General features: G+C 49.5%; 1 protein-coding gene across 4 annotated transcripts in view; it reads right to left on the minus strand.

Annotated features, from left to right (window-relative positions):
- The window catches only part of HIC2 (HIC ZBTB transcriptional repressor 2), a 429,272-nt gene that overhangs the window by 114,563 nt on the left and 300,509 nt on the right, over nt 1-14,200 (minus strand). For all 4 annotated transcript variants that reach the window (XM_069619961.1, XM_069619958.1, XM_069619959.1 and 1 more), the window contains exon 3: nt 13,266-13,372. The gene's annotated coding sequence lies outside the window, so the exon portion shown is untranslated. The remainder of the gene's footprint in view (nt 1-13,265; nt 13,373-14,200) is intronic.

The raw sequence follows: 14,200 nt of genomic DNA on the forward strand, positions 1-14,200 counted from the left end.
CATGACTGAGCGGAAGCGACTGCGGCAGTGCCTGAAGGCAAGGGAGCAACTCACTGAGCGGCTTTGGCACCTCGAATACCTGGTTTTCTACCTCTGGTACTCCTACGTTGGCCCCTTTGTCTGGCAGCTCCCCTCGATCTACCAAAGGAAGAGTAGTATCGAAAGGAACCACCCCTCCATTGCTGTCCCCTAGGACGAAAAGGCAGAGGTTGACGTACTGCAGCGCTCAATGACTTTGCTGCAGCTTTGGAGGTCTGCAACCTCAAGGCTCTCGTCAGCCTTGCTGCCAAAATGATGGACACCATCAAAGGGCATGTTGAGAAGCCGGCACTGCACAACAGGAGCAAACCCCGACTTCCGCAACCAGGCAAACCTGCGCATCACGCTGCTCGCAGCCATGGACCGGCTGACACAGTCTGCCACGTCCAGACCCGACTGAACAGATTCACACATGGCATCCTTGCCATCTTGCACGAGGGCTAGGAAGCCATCCCGTTTCTCCCCTTCGGGAATATGTTCAGCCGCCAAAGATACACAATTCCACAGAGTATGAGTGAATCTTGCTAAGGCACAAACGGAGTTGGCTGCCCTTAAAGTCATCCCCCCCAGAAGAGAATACTTTCTTCGCCCAGCCATCGAAGCGCTTGTCGTCCCTATTAGGAGGGATAGTAGGATACGCAGCCTGCTTCCCTGGGACAGTAGCTGCCTGCACCACCAAACTCTCCGGAGTGGGGTGCGTAGACAAGTAGCAGGGGTCACCACTGGCTGGACGGTATTTTTCGGAAGCAACTTACCCACTCCCGGGAGACTCTTCGGAGCAGTCCAAGCCGCTGCCACCCTTCTTTGTAAGGCCATATGAAATGGCAGCACCGGGTCAGTGGGCGAACCTTGCTCCAATATATCTGTCAGGTCATCCTGCAGAAAATCAAACGGTGGCGCAGACCACCCCAAGTACTCCGTCACCCTCAACATGAGACACCTGTACGAGGACTCGGCATCTGTGCCAGGCTCGGGCCTACCAAACTCAACCTCCGGAGAGGTGTCCAGACCACTGGCATCATGTAAAGACTGACGTAGGTCTTCCAATTGGCTGTGACCAGACAACAGGTCATCAGGAACCTCAGGAGGCACAAACCCCCTCCTCATCCGACCCTTCTTCCACCTCTGAAATGTAGTCCAAAGGCTGGAATAAATCAAGCCTGGGGGGGATGACCAGACAAGGGCTCAAAGGCAGGCCTCACTGACTTGCAGAGGGCCTTCCTCAGAGTTTCCACCACCCTCCGGGGCACCTCCGGTAAATTCTCCTCAAAAAGGCATCGAGGGCGACGATGGAATTGGCGTCGACGTCGACCGAGGCGTCGACTACTTCGACAACGGCTTCGAGGCCGGAGACCCGAGCGTGTCCTTCGACAGCCTCTGCAACTTCCTCAGAGCTGGAGCCTCGAGAGAGTCCCTCGACAGACATGGGGCCGATGGCGTCGATGCCTTCTTAGAAGGCCTCACAGGCTCTGAGGGCGTCGAGGACCGGGGCCTGGACCTGGCTCAGCTATGGCGATCAACCTTGTCCGATCGGGACCTCGACAGCTCCCGATGATCGCGCTGACCGCCTGAGCCCGAAGGCGTGCGAGCGGTGGCCCTAGCTCATTCCTTGCTGGTTTCTCTCGAAGGCGCAGACAGAACGGTGCCCTGCGATTCGAAAATCACCATCATCTCCTTGCGGAATGCGTCCCATTCCGCGGTGATGAATGCTTGTTGGGACAAGCCAGCCGCCGTCAGGCGGAGTCCTCCGACGAGGATGGGGAAGGCGCCCAGTGACGGCGCTTCCTAGAGTGCCTAGAAGAGGCAGAGGAATGGCGGGACCTACTCCGCGACCGAGACCCCCTGGACTCACACCGACGTGGAGAGTTGCCCCTCGAGTCGTCGGTCGAAAGCCCAGCAGATTTCGACTTCGCAGTCGTCGCTGGCGCGGCTTTCGCCCTGGCACCAGAGGCAGACGTCGTGCGGGTCGGTGATGGACATTTTGGCACTGCAGTCCCGACACTTTTTGAAGCCCGACTTCGGGGTAGAAGATGAAGACATATTTTCAAACTTTCTCAATCGAAGTAGAAGAATCGAGCGTGCTTAGATTGCGCGGCGAACACGTTCGCAGAAAAAACAGAACTGAGCCTACGGGCGCCGTGCGTCCTAGATATAACATCCGGTTACGTTGACCCTCGACGGAGGCCCTCAAGGACAGTATCGACGTCATCGACACAGGATGCCTAGGCCGAAAAAATTTCTGAGGCAGCACAGCTGTGGTGATTACTGTCATAGATGTGGAATACGTCGGAGGACACAATCCCCTCGAAATTCTTTTTTGGATCCGATTACTTTATTTAAAAAAAATAGAAACTAGGAGAGATTCAAAATCCCTGGTATGTTGAGTCAGTACACATTTAAACCCACTTATAATACATCAGATTCCAAAGGCATACACAAAAGTACAAATATGTATTCAGTTATTGGCGAAAAAGGACCAAAACAAAACATAATTTAAAAAAAAGTTGAAAAAGTGACACTGGTTCCCTAAAACACAACTATTAATATACAACTAGAACAATGCAGAGTCCATACTTGGCTCCGTGAAGAGGCAATCACCTAGACGAAAAGCTGTAGCGTTAAATAGACACTCGAAATCAATTTCCGTTTAAGCTATTAACACAATCATTAATTTCTTCATTGCATGACTGGCATTACCGATCACACCTAGAAACCTAGAACACCTACACGTTTCCTGGGATGTTTTGTACAATAGTGCACATTTAAAAAAAAAAAAACAAATGTGTAAAAAATGTGTAAAAACTTTAATTTTAGTACATCAATTCATTTTAATTCTTCTTTCATTTTCGTTTTCCCCCCTCCGATTCATCCGCTGCATCCTTTTTAAATCATGCTCATCCAACGGCTTCTCCTCCTGATCCTATCCAGTCCCCCTTAATTTCCTTTATCTATCGTCAACTCTTTCCCTATCGCACTTCTATTCTTAACCTGTCACTCTCCACTTCCTGATTTCAAGCATGCAGGTATTTACGAACATTTTAAAAAGTGCCCCTTAACCGTAAACTACCTGGTAATTTCCATTTCTATTCCAAATTGCTGGAGCACGTTGTGCACAAACGTTTTTTTCTTTCTGAACCTGTGCTCTCTTTTACCTTTACAGTGACTCCAGTCTCGTAATTCACTGAAACTGCCCGTCTCAAACTTGCTCAACATGCCAAACTCTGCTCGATTCTTATCCTTTTACATCTAAAGTCTGCTGTTCTCCCTACACTCGCTTGTCTCGAAATTCTGCTATCCATCTTCTCTCTCACCGCTATTCTATTACTTCTTCTCTTTATTCTATTTCCTGTCTTCCTTTTGACTCTTGCTTACTATTTCAATTCCACTGCATTATCTATCAAGTGTATCCACAGTCTCATTGCTCTTCACAGGTCTTCTTTGATCGCTCTGTATATCCCTTTGCGCCCTCTCCACTCCCAATGACTTCATCACCTTTCTGTGCCTAAATCTTTGTGCACCATCTCGATTTCACTCCTTCTCTTCTTGCTCCAAAATACTCAAACTCCCAAATAATTATTAGATCCTCGCCCTTCCTATTTTTCACTCTCAACTCAAGTCCCATGTTCTTTTTACTCTGATTGTTTAACTGTTTCATATACTTTATTTTGGTCCATTTATGTTTATTGTAGTCTATTCTTACATTTAACAGCGCTTTGACGAAAGTGCTTTCTACATTACCATGAAATGCAAATACAAACATTGGATTTTGTTTCTCCACATTTTTCTTCACTTGAACAGCCTTTTATTTGTTCACCTTTGGATCCACTGGAATATAAATTGACTCGATCGCTTCAAATGCCTTCAAAGTAGTCCCTTAACTTTCCTTTGATTGCTTCGGTGCTCACCAATGAAAAAGTTACTTACCTGTAACTGTTGTTCTCCAGCATGGGTCTGGCATGGATGCACATGCTCATGAATATTCCCCGTTGTCAGGCTGGGCATCCTCGGTAAAGAAAAAAATCAGTTTTGTTTCTGAACTGTCTTTCTACTAATAACCAAACACTGGTCTCTGGGTCATACTGCCCTCAGCCAATGACTGCCCTCTACCTAAGCCCCTCCTCTAGCAGCCATCTTCAGATTTGGTAGCACATAAAGTGGCAGTAGGACCAAGAGAAGAGCCGCAGAGGTGTTGGAGAGAGGGTTCGCATGTGAATCCATGCCAGACCCATGCTGGAGAATAACAGTTACAGGTAAGTAACTTGTTCCTTCTCCAGCATGGGGTCTGGCATGGATTCCCATGCACATGAATACAGGAATACATAGCAGTACACACATGCACAACCACGGGAGGGGGCAAGGCTCAACATTAAGCATTTCAACAACTCAACATTAAGCATCTCTTACCTCCTCACCAGGCTCACCTTCAAGTCAACAGGTTGCGCAGCACTGCCTGGCCAACTCTGGACTCCTCCCTGGAATCCCAGTCGATGCAGTAGACTCCTGTGAAGGTGTTTGCCGACCTCCACGTAGCAGCCCTGTAGATGTCCAGGAGGGCACACCAGACAGGAACGCCGTAGTAGCAGCGATCGCTCTGGTTGAATAGGCTCTCGGACGGCCTGGCAACAGTCGGTTTGCCAACTGGTGACAGTGCATGATCAAGCCAGAGAGCCATCTGGAAATGGAAGCCTTCGAGAGGGCCTTCCCTTGGTTCACAGGTCCTAAGTTCACAAACAGCTGTGATGTCTTCCGAAGGCTCTTTGTGCGGTCCACGTAGAACTTCAGCGCTCTAGCCACATCCAGCGAGTGCAAAGTCCTCTCAGTCTGCGACAAAGGCAACGGGAAGAAAACAGGTAACAAGGGCTCGTTGAGATGGAAGTCCGACGGCACCTTGGGCATGAAGGAGGGGTGCGTCCTCAGCACTACCTTTGTCTCATGGAATGTCAGGTATGACGGTTTATAGGAGAGGGCCTGATCTCTCCCACTCATCGTGCGGAGGTGATGTGCACAAGAAACAGTCTTCCACGATAGGAACTTTAGCGGTGCCGAATGAAGGGCTCGAATGGGGGACCCATGAGCCTGGTCAGCACCAGGTTGAGCTCTCACGCCAGGGCCGGAGCCTTCACCGGCGGGAACGAGTGGAACATTCCTTTCATGCACTCCTTCACCAGGCGATGAGACCACAGAAGACCACCCTGGAGTTCTGGTGTAGCGGGAGATCGCCGCCAGATGGATTTTGATGGAGGCGTGAGCCAGCCCCACCTTGGCCAGCGACAGCAAGTACGGCAGCACTTGAGGGGCCATAATCTGCAGAGGGTTGATCTACTGTGCACGGCACCAGACAGAGAACCTCTTCCATTTGTGTCCATAGCACTTAAGAGTCGGGGACGCCCAGGCCTTTGCAAGCACCTCCTTGCAGTCCGCGGCGATATCGTACCCTCCGAACTATAGCGCTGCAGGAGCCAGGTCTGCAGGTTCAGCGATCCCGGGTCGTGATGTAGGATGGCACCTCCTTCCCTGGCGAGAAGATCCGCGTCCGTCGGCAGTTTGACTGGGGGGGGGGGGGGGGAGCTGACATGTCCAGAAGGTCCGGGAGCCAGATCTGCCTCGGCCACACCGGTGCAACGAGTATCATCCTGCATCGGGACCATCTGAGTTGACTGATGAGTTGCAACGGTAATGGTGGGAAAGCATACAGGAACAGGCCATCCCAGGGGAATGAATGCGTCGCCCATGCTCCCCGGCTGGGGAAACCTGCTGGCGAACCTCCGGCACTTGGTGTTTGTCGCCGTCGTGACTAGATCGATCTTGGGATTGCCCCATCGTCGGAAGAGGAGATCCACTTGATCCTGCCGAAGCTCCCACTTGTGGCAAGAGTGCAGCTCCCTGCTGAGCGGGTCGACGATGGTGTTCTTTATTCCTGCCAGATGGAAGGGTACCAGGAACATTCCATGGGCCACAGCTCAGTGCCACAGATCCTGCGCTTCCTTGGATATGGCTGGGGATCAGGTGCCCCTCTGCTTCCGGATGTAGAACATAGTGGTGGTGTTGTCGGTGAAGATCCTCACCACCTTGCCCTTGAGGTACGGGAGGAAAGACCCGAGGGCCCAGAACACGGCTCGGAGCTCCAGGACGTTGATGTGTGGTGACCTCTCCTCCGGGAGCCAAAGGCATCTTGCGTTGAGATCTCTGGTGTGCGCTCCCCATCCCTCCAGGAAGGCGTCCGTATCAGTTTCCTGATGTTCCGGGTTTTGGAAGTCCATGCCCGCTGCTAGAAGCGCGCGGTTGCCCCAACACCGGATCGCTTGGCAGACAGTCTCGTTGAGTGAGATCTTTTCTTCGAAGCTGCCCGCCGCTTGCATCCAACTGGCGGCGAGGAACTTCTGTAGTGGCCGCATCCACAACCTGCACAGATGCACAAGGTAGATGCACGATGACATCATGCCGAGCAGGGACTTGATGGACCTCACCCTGGCCACTTCCATGGTCAACAGCCGTTGTACCTTGCCCAGGAGGGCTTTCGTCCTCTCCTCCGACGGTGAAGCCAACCATGCCACTGTGTCGAGTGTGGCTCCCAGGAACAGGACGGTAACAAGTTGGACTTTGCGAAGTTGATCGAGAATCCCAGTTCCATGAGCAGGCGGACGGTCTTTGCAGTGTGATCGACAGCGAGTTCTCTTGACTTTGCTTGGATGAGCCACTCGTCCAAATAGGGGTATACGTGGATCCTCTGCAGGCGCAGCCGCGCCACCACTGGTGCCAAGCACTTGGTGAAGACTCTTGGCACAGACTTCAGCCCGAAGGGCAGGGCTTTGAACTGGTAGTGCCGCCCTTGGACCATGAATCGTGCAAACTTTTCAATGTTCTTTGCGTATGGAGATGTGGAAGTAAGCATCCTCCAAGTCCAGCGATGACAGGACGTCGCCTTCCTCCAATTGTCCCAGCTCGTGCTGAAGGGGGACCATCCTGAACTTCTGGGATTTGATGTATCCGTTGAAGCGACGAAGGTCTAGGGTGAGCCGCCAGTCTTCTTTCGGACGAGGAAGTACCGCAAGTATACTCCGGAGCCCCAGAGCCTCTTTGGCACAATTTCTATTACGCCCTTTTTCAGCACTGCTTGTACATCTGGGAGTGGCTGTGTGGTATGGTTTTCTTTCCTGGCCACAGGCGGGAAACGGGGACACTTTCTTTGTAACTCCAGGGAGTGCCCATGGGCCAAGGCATCCAGCACCCAACCGTCGGTGGAGATGGACTCCCACACGCTGACGAATTTGCCAGCTGGCCTCCCACCAGGGGGCTCGGGTGGGGGTCCGACGTCAAGGCCAGTTCAGTCTTGTTTCACTGAGGCCTTGCCACCTTGGCCTCCTTGGCGGCGACAGTGTCCTCCTGTCTTGTCGCAGCCTCTGTAGGCTTCCTGCGACGAGGAGCGGGCTGCCTGGCGGCACAAGGAACTGCCGCCGAATCCTTTAGAGGCACCTTGAGACTTGCCTCTGCAAGTCCGAAAGGACGGCCGTCGCTGATGGAGAGAACCAAGGGCCCGGGCCGTCTCGGTGTCCGCCTTGATGGCCTGCAGTGACCCGTCCACTGCCTTGCCGAACAGGTTGTTCCCATCGAAGGGCATGTCCAGTACCCCGGTCTGCATGTCCTGACGGATATCAGTGGCCCTGAGCCAACCGCGCCAGCAAAGGCAAACGCTGTTGCTCATCTGGCGAAAGCCGGTGTCGGCGATGTCCGTGGCCACTGTGATGGCGTTAACTGACGCCACCTCACCTTCCTGCAGGATTTCAAGGGCTTCTGCCCTCTTGTCATCTGGGAGGAAGTCCAGGATGGTAGCGATCTTGAACCACAGCTCCCTGTCATAGCGCGCCACGATTGCGAGGGCGTTGGCCACCTTGATGGTCGTTGCTGCCGACGAGATGACCTGTCGTCCCATGGCATCCAGCTTCTTCCCCTCGGCGTCCGGCGGGGAAGTTGATGCCGTCACCCCTGCCGATTTCTTCTTGGCCGCAGCGGAGACCACCGAAACCGGGGACGGCTGTGCCCTGAAGCACATAGGAGCGGAGTTTGGGACCTGGTACTTCTTCTCGTACCGGTCCCTCTTCCCAGGGGCCGTGGACGGGTTCTTCAGAAGGAACAGTCCTTCATCCCAGATGTCGTCCACTAAGGGGACTGAGGACAGTCGTTCTCTTGGCCTCCTGCGGTTGGTAGAGGAACCCTTCCTGCTGCTCTTCGGGGCATAGCTGGAAAAGCTCTGATGCCCTGGCGATCATAGCATCAAAGGAGCCAATTTCGTCGGGCGGGGAGGCCCGGGCAGAGGGTGATGGGAGATCCGTCCCGTGACCACCGTCGTCCGTCCCAGTCTCCGTCTCCGTCTCGTCCCTCGGAGGAGGGGATGGGGTGAAGGCTGGAAGGGAGGTGGAGGATGGATTCGCCTCCGCTTGTTCGGTGGGCTCCGAGAGTCCAGGCGCTGCTGGATCGTCCGCTAGTGGTAAGGGCAACCCTGTCCTTATCTCCATACACAGGGCCTGCAAAGCCATCAAGATTGCTCCTGAATTGCCTTGTGACATCGGTTGCAACGGGAGCAAAGGCTGTGGCGCGGGGTCCTCCACGGTCGGCGGTTCCTCGTCGGCGCCACCGTTGCGCTCTACGTCCGCCTCATCGGGATCCCTCCCGTAGACCCTGGCCTCCTCTAGGTTCTTGTTCAGGATCTTTTTGACGCCAGCCAGCTCACCTTCGGAGGTGGCATCTGTGTCCGTTAGGGCTACCGTGCCCTCCCTCTTTCTCATTCGGGGTTTCACAGGTGTCTTCAATAGGCTGCAAAGATGTTTCCCTCCTGGGTGGCATGGAAACTCTAGGCCCGGAGGTAGTCTCCACTGGGGTAGCCTCTGCAGGCTTCACCAGGGCCGCCACGACTCCTTCAATTGAGGCCTTCGCCGGGTGAATCTGTCCCTTCCCGACCCTGGACGCGTCTGAGGCCCAGGAGCCCGAACAAACGCGCTCCCGGTGCCCACAGACTTGCGCTGCTAAGCCTTTTGTTGGGCGCCGGAGCGACCTCAAAGGTCTTTGAAGACCACTCGGACTTCTTCTCACCTGCTGCTGGGCTCTTCCCCTCCAGCCAGTTAGTGAGCAGAGTACGACGGTCCTTCATTGTGCGGACGGACATGTTCTTACAGAACGCACAGTCCTTCTCCACGTGCGATTTGTCATCGTGAAGGCAGTAGAGGCACCGGGAGTGCTCATCTTCCTTGAAGACATTCTGTAATCCACATACAGGGCAGATCCTAAATAGCTTGGATCCAACAGGCGTTGTGTCTCCTTTGTCCTGGGCAATGCCCTCGCGGGGGAGGCCTCAAAGATCTTCCGGAATCCTCCAAGAAGTGAAAACTCAAAAATTCGCCATTTGGGGCATAGAAAATTCTGAAACTGGTCCCAGTTAATCGGAAGAAGGATCAGTGGAGCTTGAGGCTTGAATTGACCAAAAAATGAGAGCAAAACTTTGAAAAAAATGCAATACGCAGTAAAATCTCGAGAGCTATAGCACGAGGACTCCAACACTTGAACGTGCTGTAAAAATCTGAAGATGGCTGCCAGAGGAGGGGCTTGGGTAGAGGGCAGTCATTGGCTGGGGGCAGTATGACCCAGAGACCAGTGATTGGTTATTAGTAGAAAGACAGTTCAGAAACGAAACTGAAACCGATTTATTCTTTACCGAGGATTCCCAGCCTGATGACGGGGAATATTCATGAGCATGTGAATCCATGCCAGACCCCATACTGGAGAACGAAGATCTTTACATTTGATCTTGCTTCATTGCCATAGTCAAATTAGAGTCGGACCACTCTTCCATCTAGGCTATGTTCTTTCTGTTCCAACACCTCTTCTCTGCTGGATTTTTCATTAAGCAGAGTATATCAAAAATAAAAATCTTCCTTCGTCATGCAATCATGACTGCTACATTTTGTGAATAGCCTTTCAGACTTTCCTTGGTGAGCCCATCAGCAAACATTTTGCCAGTGTCCTCATCACTCATGCTAGAGTTCGTGGTTTCAGCCTCTTCAGGCATTTGGTCACCACCATCCAGTGGCTGGCTGCTCTGCAGCCTCCATGTGTCCGTTTTTGGTAATCCCTATAGGTTTCTGCTCTGCTTCAGAAATTGTGTTTGGGAAGCATATAATGGAAACATGAGAAGTTGCAAGTGTTTAATGTCCTGAAAAAATGGACTTGCTCCACAACATATAGCTTTTACTAGGAAAATCTTTGAAGTCCACTGCCCCCCCACACACTTTCTACCTCCAATTAATTTTCCACTAGCTTACATCTTCCCCTTCAATACCCAATACACAGACAAGCCTCCTGCTATTAATTCACCATTCATTAAGACCCTCTATTGTTTTCTACATGAAAGATAAATCTGTCATTAACCTGTTTTCATTTTTATGGACGTTCACTACATATTTTTTGGCTAACACTTTGGGAAATCAAACTCTTCATAATGTTATGTGGAATGGTAGAGGAAAAGGTTGTGTCAACACCCAACTGATAGGTACTGAGAGTTCCGTATGTGTTGAATAATAAATGTATATTAGGCTATATCTGAGCAGCGAGAAAATCCCAATCAGCCATGGGTTCCTGCTGTAGAAGTGGACAGAGCGCTCACTGGGTGTCAAAGTACAGTCTAGAGACATTGAGCCGGTAATAGGACCTGCAATCTAAATTGTTGAAGGGATTGGAATTTAAACAAAGCTAAGATTTTGTTTTTTTCCCTTGCTACTGACCCAGAGATGGCAGGTAGGTCGAGAGCCATCAAACCCAATGTATTCGCCCAGAAAGCTACTACACCTACAAATGGAGGACTTCGTGTTAGAGGGCCGTTTGTTTCACTAACAATGTTTTTAGTTAGAGACCAAATCAACAGGTTCCACTTTATATGAATCACAAACAAGAATGTCCAAGTTTAAAATCGTCATCAGGTTTGGTTACTACTCAGCCTGCTTTTGTCTCTGTGGAATGTAGCAAAGGCTCGCCTCTAGTACTCCCTGTGACAGACAATTGGGATTCCCTTATCTTCAAGAGTTAACAAAATGCATACTTGTTTTGGGGTCAGATTGATGACAATACAAGTCCATCCGAGGCTGAAAGAAAGCATAAAACATCTACAAAACATAAAAGTTATGAAACAAAAGTTACAACCAGTAGCTCAGGTCAACTGCACCAAGTGTAAAAAGTAAAAATAATATGGAGAAGATAAAAACTGTCCTGTCACACAGTGGTCCAGATAAGTTTTGAAGTGTGGGTATTTTTACTCCCCGTTTTTGAAAATTAGCAGTAAAGTAAGATTTTAGGAAATAAAAGCACATGTCCCATTCCCAATGGGAGTATTTTTTATAAGCAAGTGAAAATGATTTAACTGTAAAACAGAATTTCTTTTCTGCACCAGGATTTTCATGCACTTTAAAAGATACATTTGACCTCTTCTGCAATTATAGTAGTTTCGTCCTCTGGTTCTATGTGCACTACTGGTCCAAACACATTCATGGAGCGGTTTGGCGAAAACACAGGCACAAGCTCCTATGTGTCCAATTCACTTTCTTTTATCGGGAGTACTTTTACTTATTTTAGGAGTATTTGCCTATTTCTAGGCAGTAAAAGTGGCTGATACGACCCTTATCTGTAGGGATGCTGTCACTTTACAATGAAATTATCAGTGATGAGGAAAAAGGTGCTCAAAGAAACGTATTCCAAATAAAATTTGAAATCGCACGGACATACGAGAAACAGCTCAAAAAAAGTTTGAGCTAAGAAAAATGGCAGTCGCTGGGTCCTATAAACTTTCTCAGGTCTAGGTGGCCCTTTACAGCGTCCACAAACGGAGTAAAATATTCAGCAATGGTTTTTGAAATACTTTCCTTTGGCAGCAAGGAGGTCAAAAGGAAGAGAAATTATGGCAAATAATACCATGGGATATTTTGTGCCCCATATCATCATTGTACTGCTTAAATTTAATAGGCACCAAGTGAACAAGACAGCGCCACACAAGGCGGGCAACTAAATAGTCAAAAAACAAACGAAAGGAAGCATAGGAAAAATGCAGAGATTACCTTTGGCATGCTACATTCCAAAACGCCCACACACCAGTGCCAACAAGAACAGAGCAAGCATTTCAGGCTCGGTCACACATGACATCCAGGATGCCGCCACAATGGCGCAGCTGCCAGCTTAGCCAGTGAAACAGCATTTCAGAAACAATAGGTCAATGGGGGACTGATAACCCTATTCAGTACCTGTCCTGGGGCAATAGGTGTGCCTTTTTGTACACAAGCTGCTCTTCAAATGCCAATATTGTGCCTGTGGCGGACATGAAGCAGTGACAGGCCGTGCATGCATTTGGGGTTTGACAGTTGGAGCCAGATACTGGCTCATATTTTAACGCAGAGGGATCACAAAGGTGCTGGGATCACATGTGTTCTGTTTAACATGTAATACAACAGCTTTGTATACTACAGAAATTAGTATCAAGTGCCGACCCAACCGACCTTTTCAATGCAGAACATTTCTGGATAAAATGTAAAGCCTATTATATTATAAGGGTCATTGATACTATACCAGCTAGAACAGTAGTGGCCTCCCAGTGCTGGGGGGCCAGGAGTACCTATTGTGACCATGCTTAGGCTAAGCAGACCTGGTCTTTGCAGGTAGATCTAGCTGGAAGCCAGCCCAGAGGGAGGAAATTAAGGAAGACTTGGGGCGGCGGAGGTTGTGGGGGGCATGGGAGCTTGGTCCCGCTTGGATATGGTGACAATGGTGAGCCCGTTGTTGGTGTTTTAGGTAGTAAAATGTACATACAAATATTGAGTGATCAGCCGGAGATGGGCTCAAGCAGCCCCTTGAAGTATGCAACTCCGTTAAGAGGTGGGACTGTATACATGATCCCCGATTCTACATCCAGGCTGGGGACTGCTGTGCCTTGTGCTGTGAAGTGCTGGCCTAAAAGACCTGCCCATACCACTTTTCTGCTTAAAATTGGAGCAAACGCAGTCCTACTTTTCATCCAACAGAATCAAACCACTTTGAACCTTAAGTACATTTCCATGAAAATAAAGTTTCTGATGACATATTTGAATCAATGCAAAACAGTCGCCACAATTACGACAGGCATTCTTTATTAATTTCCAGAATATATGCCAAAAAAAGGACACTCAGTTCACACTAAGAACAGTGCAACTTCTCACCATTCTACTTTCTGAGGAGCAGCCCGTCAGGGCAGTATTTGCTGGTCTCTTTCAAAGTGTTGCTGAATTGGACCCCTGGCTGGGCATAGCGGTGTTCCTTTCGCCGCCTGAAATGAAGAACACGCAAATAACACTTATGAAGCATATTTTGGAGCAGGCAGAATTCAAATCAGTTGAAAAAGAGGTCGATAAGGATAGGAGGAAGTCCTTTCACAATGGAAGAGGAACAGACTGGTAAAGTGCAGACTTTGCAGCCTTTCCTCCACATGTTCAAGAACATGGACAAGCAACACACGTCTCGTCGAAATGATGTACATCTGATGTGTTACAGTAAATGCTGTTTAGGAGTTGATAAAAGATTTGACTCAAACCGTACTAGTGCATTTAGCATATCTATTTTATAAATAAAACACAGTATACTTATGAATTCAAAGATTTACTATTTTACAAAGGTTTCAATTTGTCTGTAATTCTTCAATAAAATCATGTAAAGAAAGTAAAAAAGAGGTAATTTACTGCAGCAGAGTTAACAAAAGTAAAGTACCATGAATTGTTCTATCACCAAAGCTCGCATAAACGGGAACCACCGGGAGGTCATCCACATCGTTGTAGGCACCAAGTATTTCAGCAGATTTTAGTTTAGCAACAGATGGTACAATATCCATACTTCCCCATTAGGAGGTTGCCCCAAGTAACATTGTAAAAACATTGGATCTGCCCTCCAGCAGATGCCCTCCAAAGGTTTACAGTCCCAACAAACAGTGCATAACCTGCTTTTAAAACAAGTAACTACTTATATATTTCACATATTTATCAAATGCTATTATAATACCAAGAACGTTTGGTGCAAGGAACCGAAGTTTCTTTGTCACCCAGTTCCCAATAAACAGATATTTTATTTTTTTATTGAATTGAACAACTGATGGCATAACCTA

This window comes from Ambystoma mexicanum, chromosome 10 (genome assembly GCF_040938575.1).
Source record: "Ambystoma mexicanum isolate Mex_15411 chromosome 10, UKY_AmexF1_1, whole genome shotgun sequence".
NCBI classification, from domain to species: Eukaryota; Metazoa; Chordata; class Amphibia; order Caudata; family Ambystomatidae; genus Ambystoma; species Ambystoma mexicanum.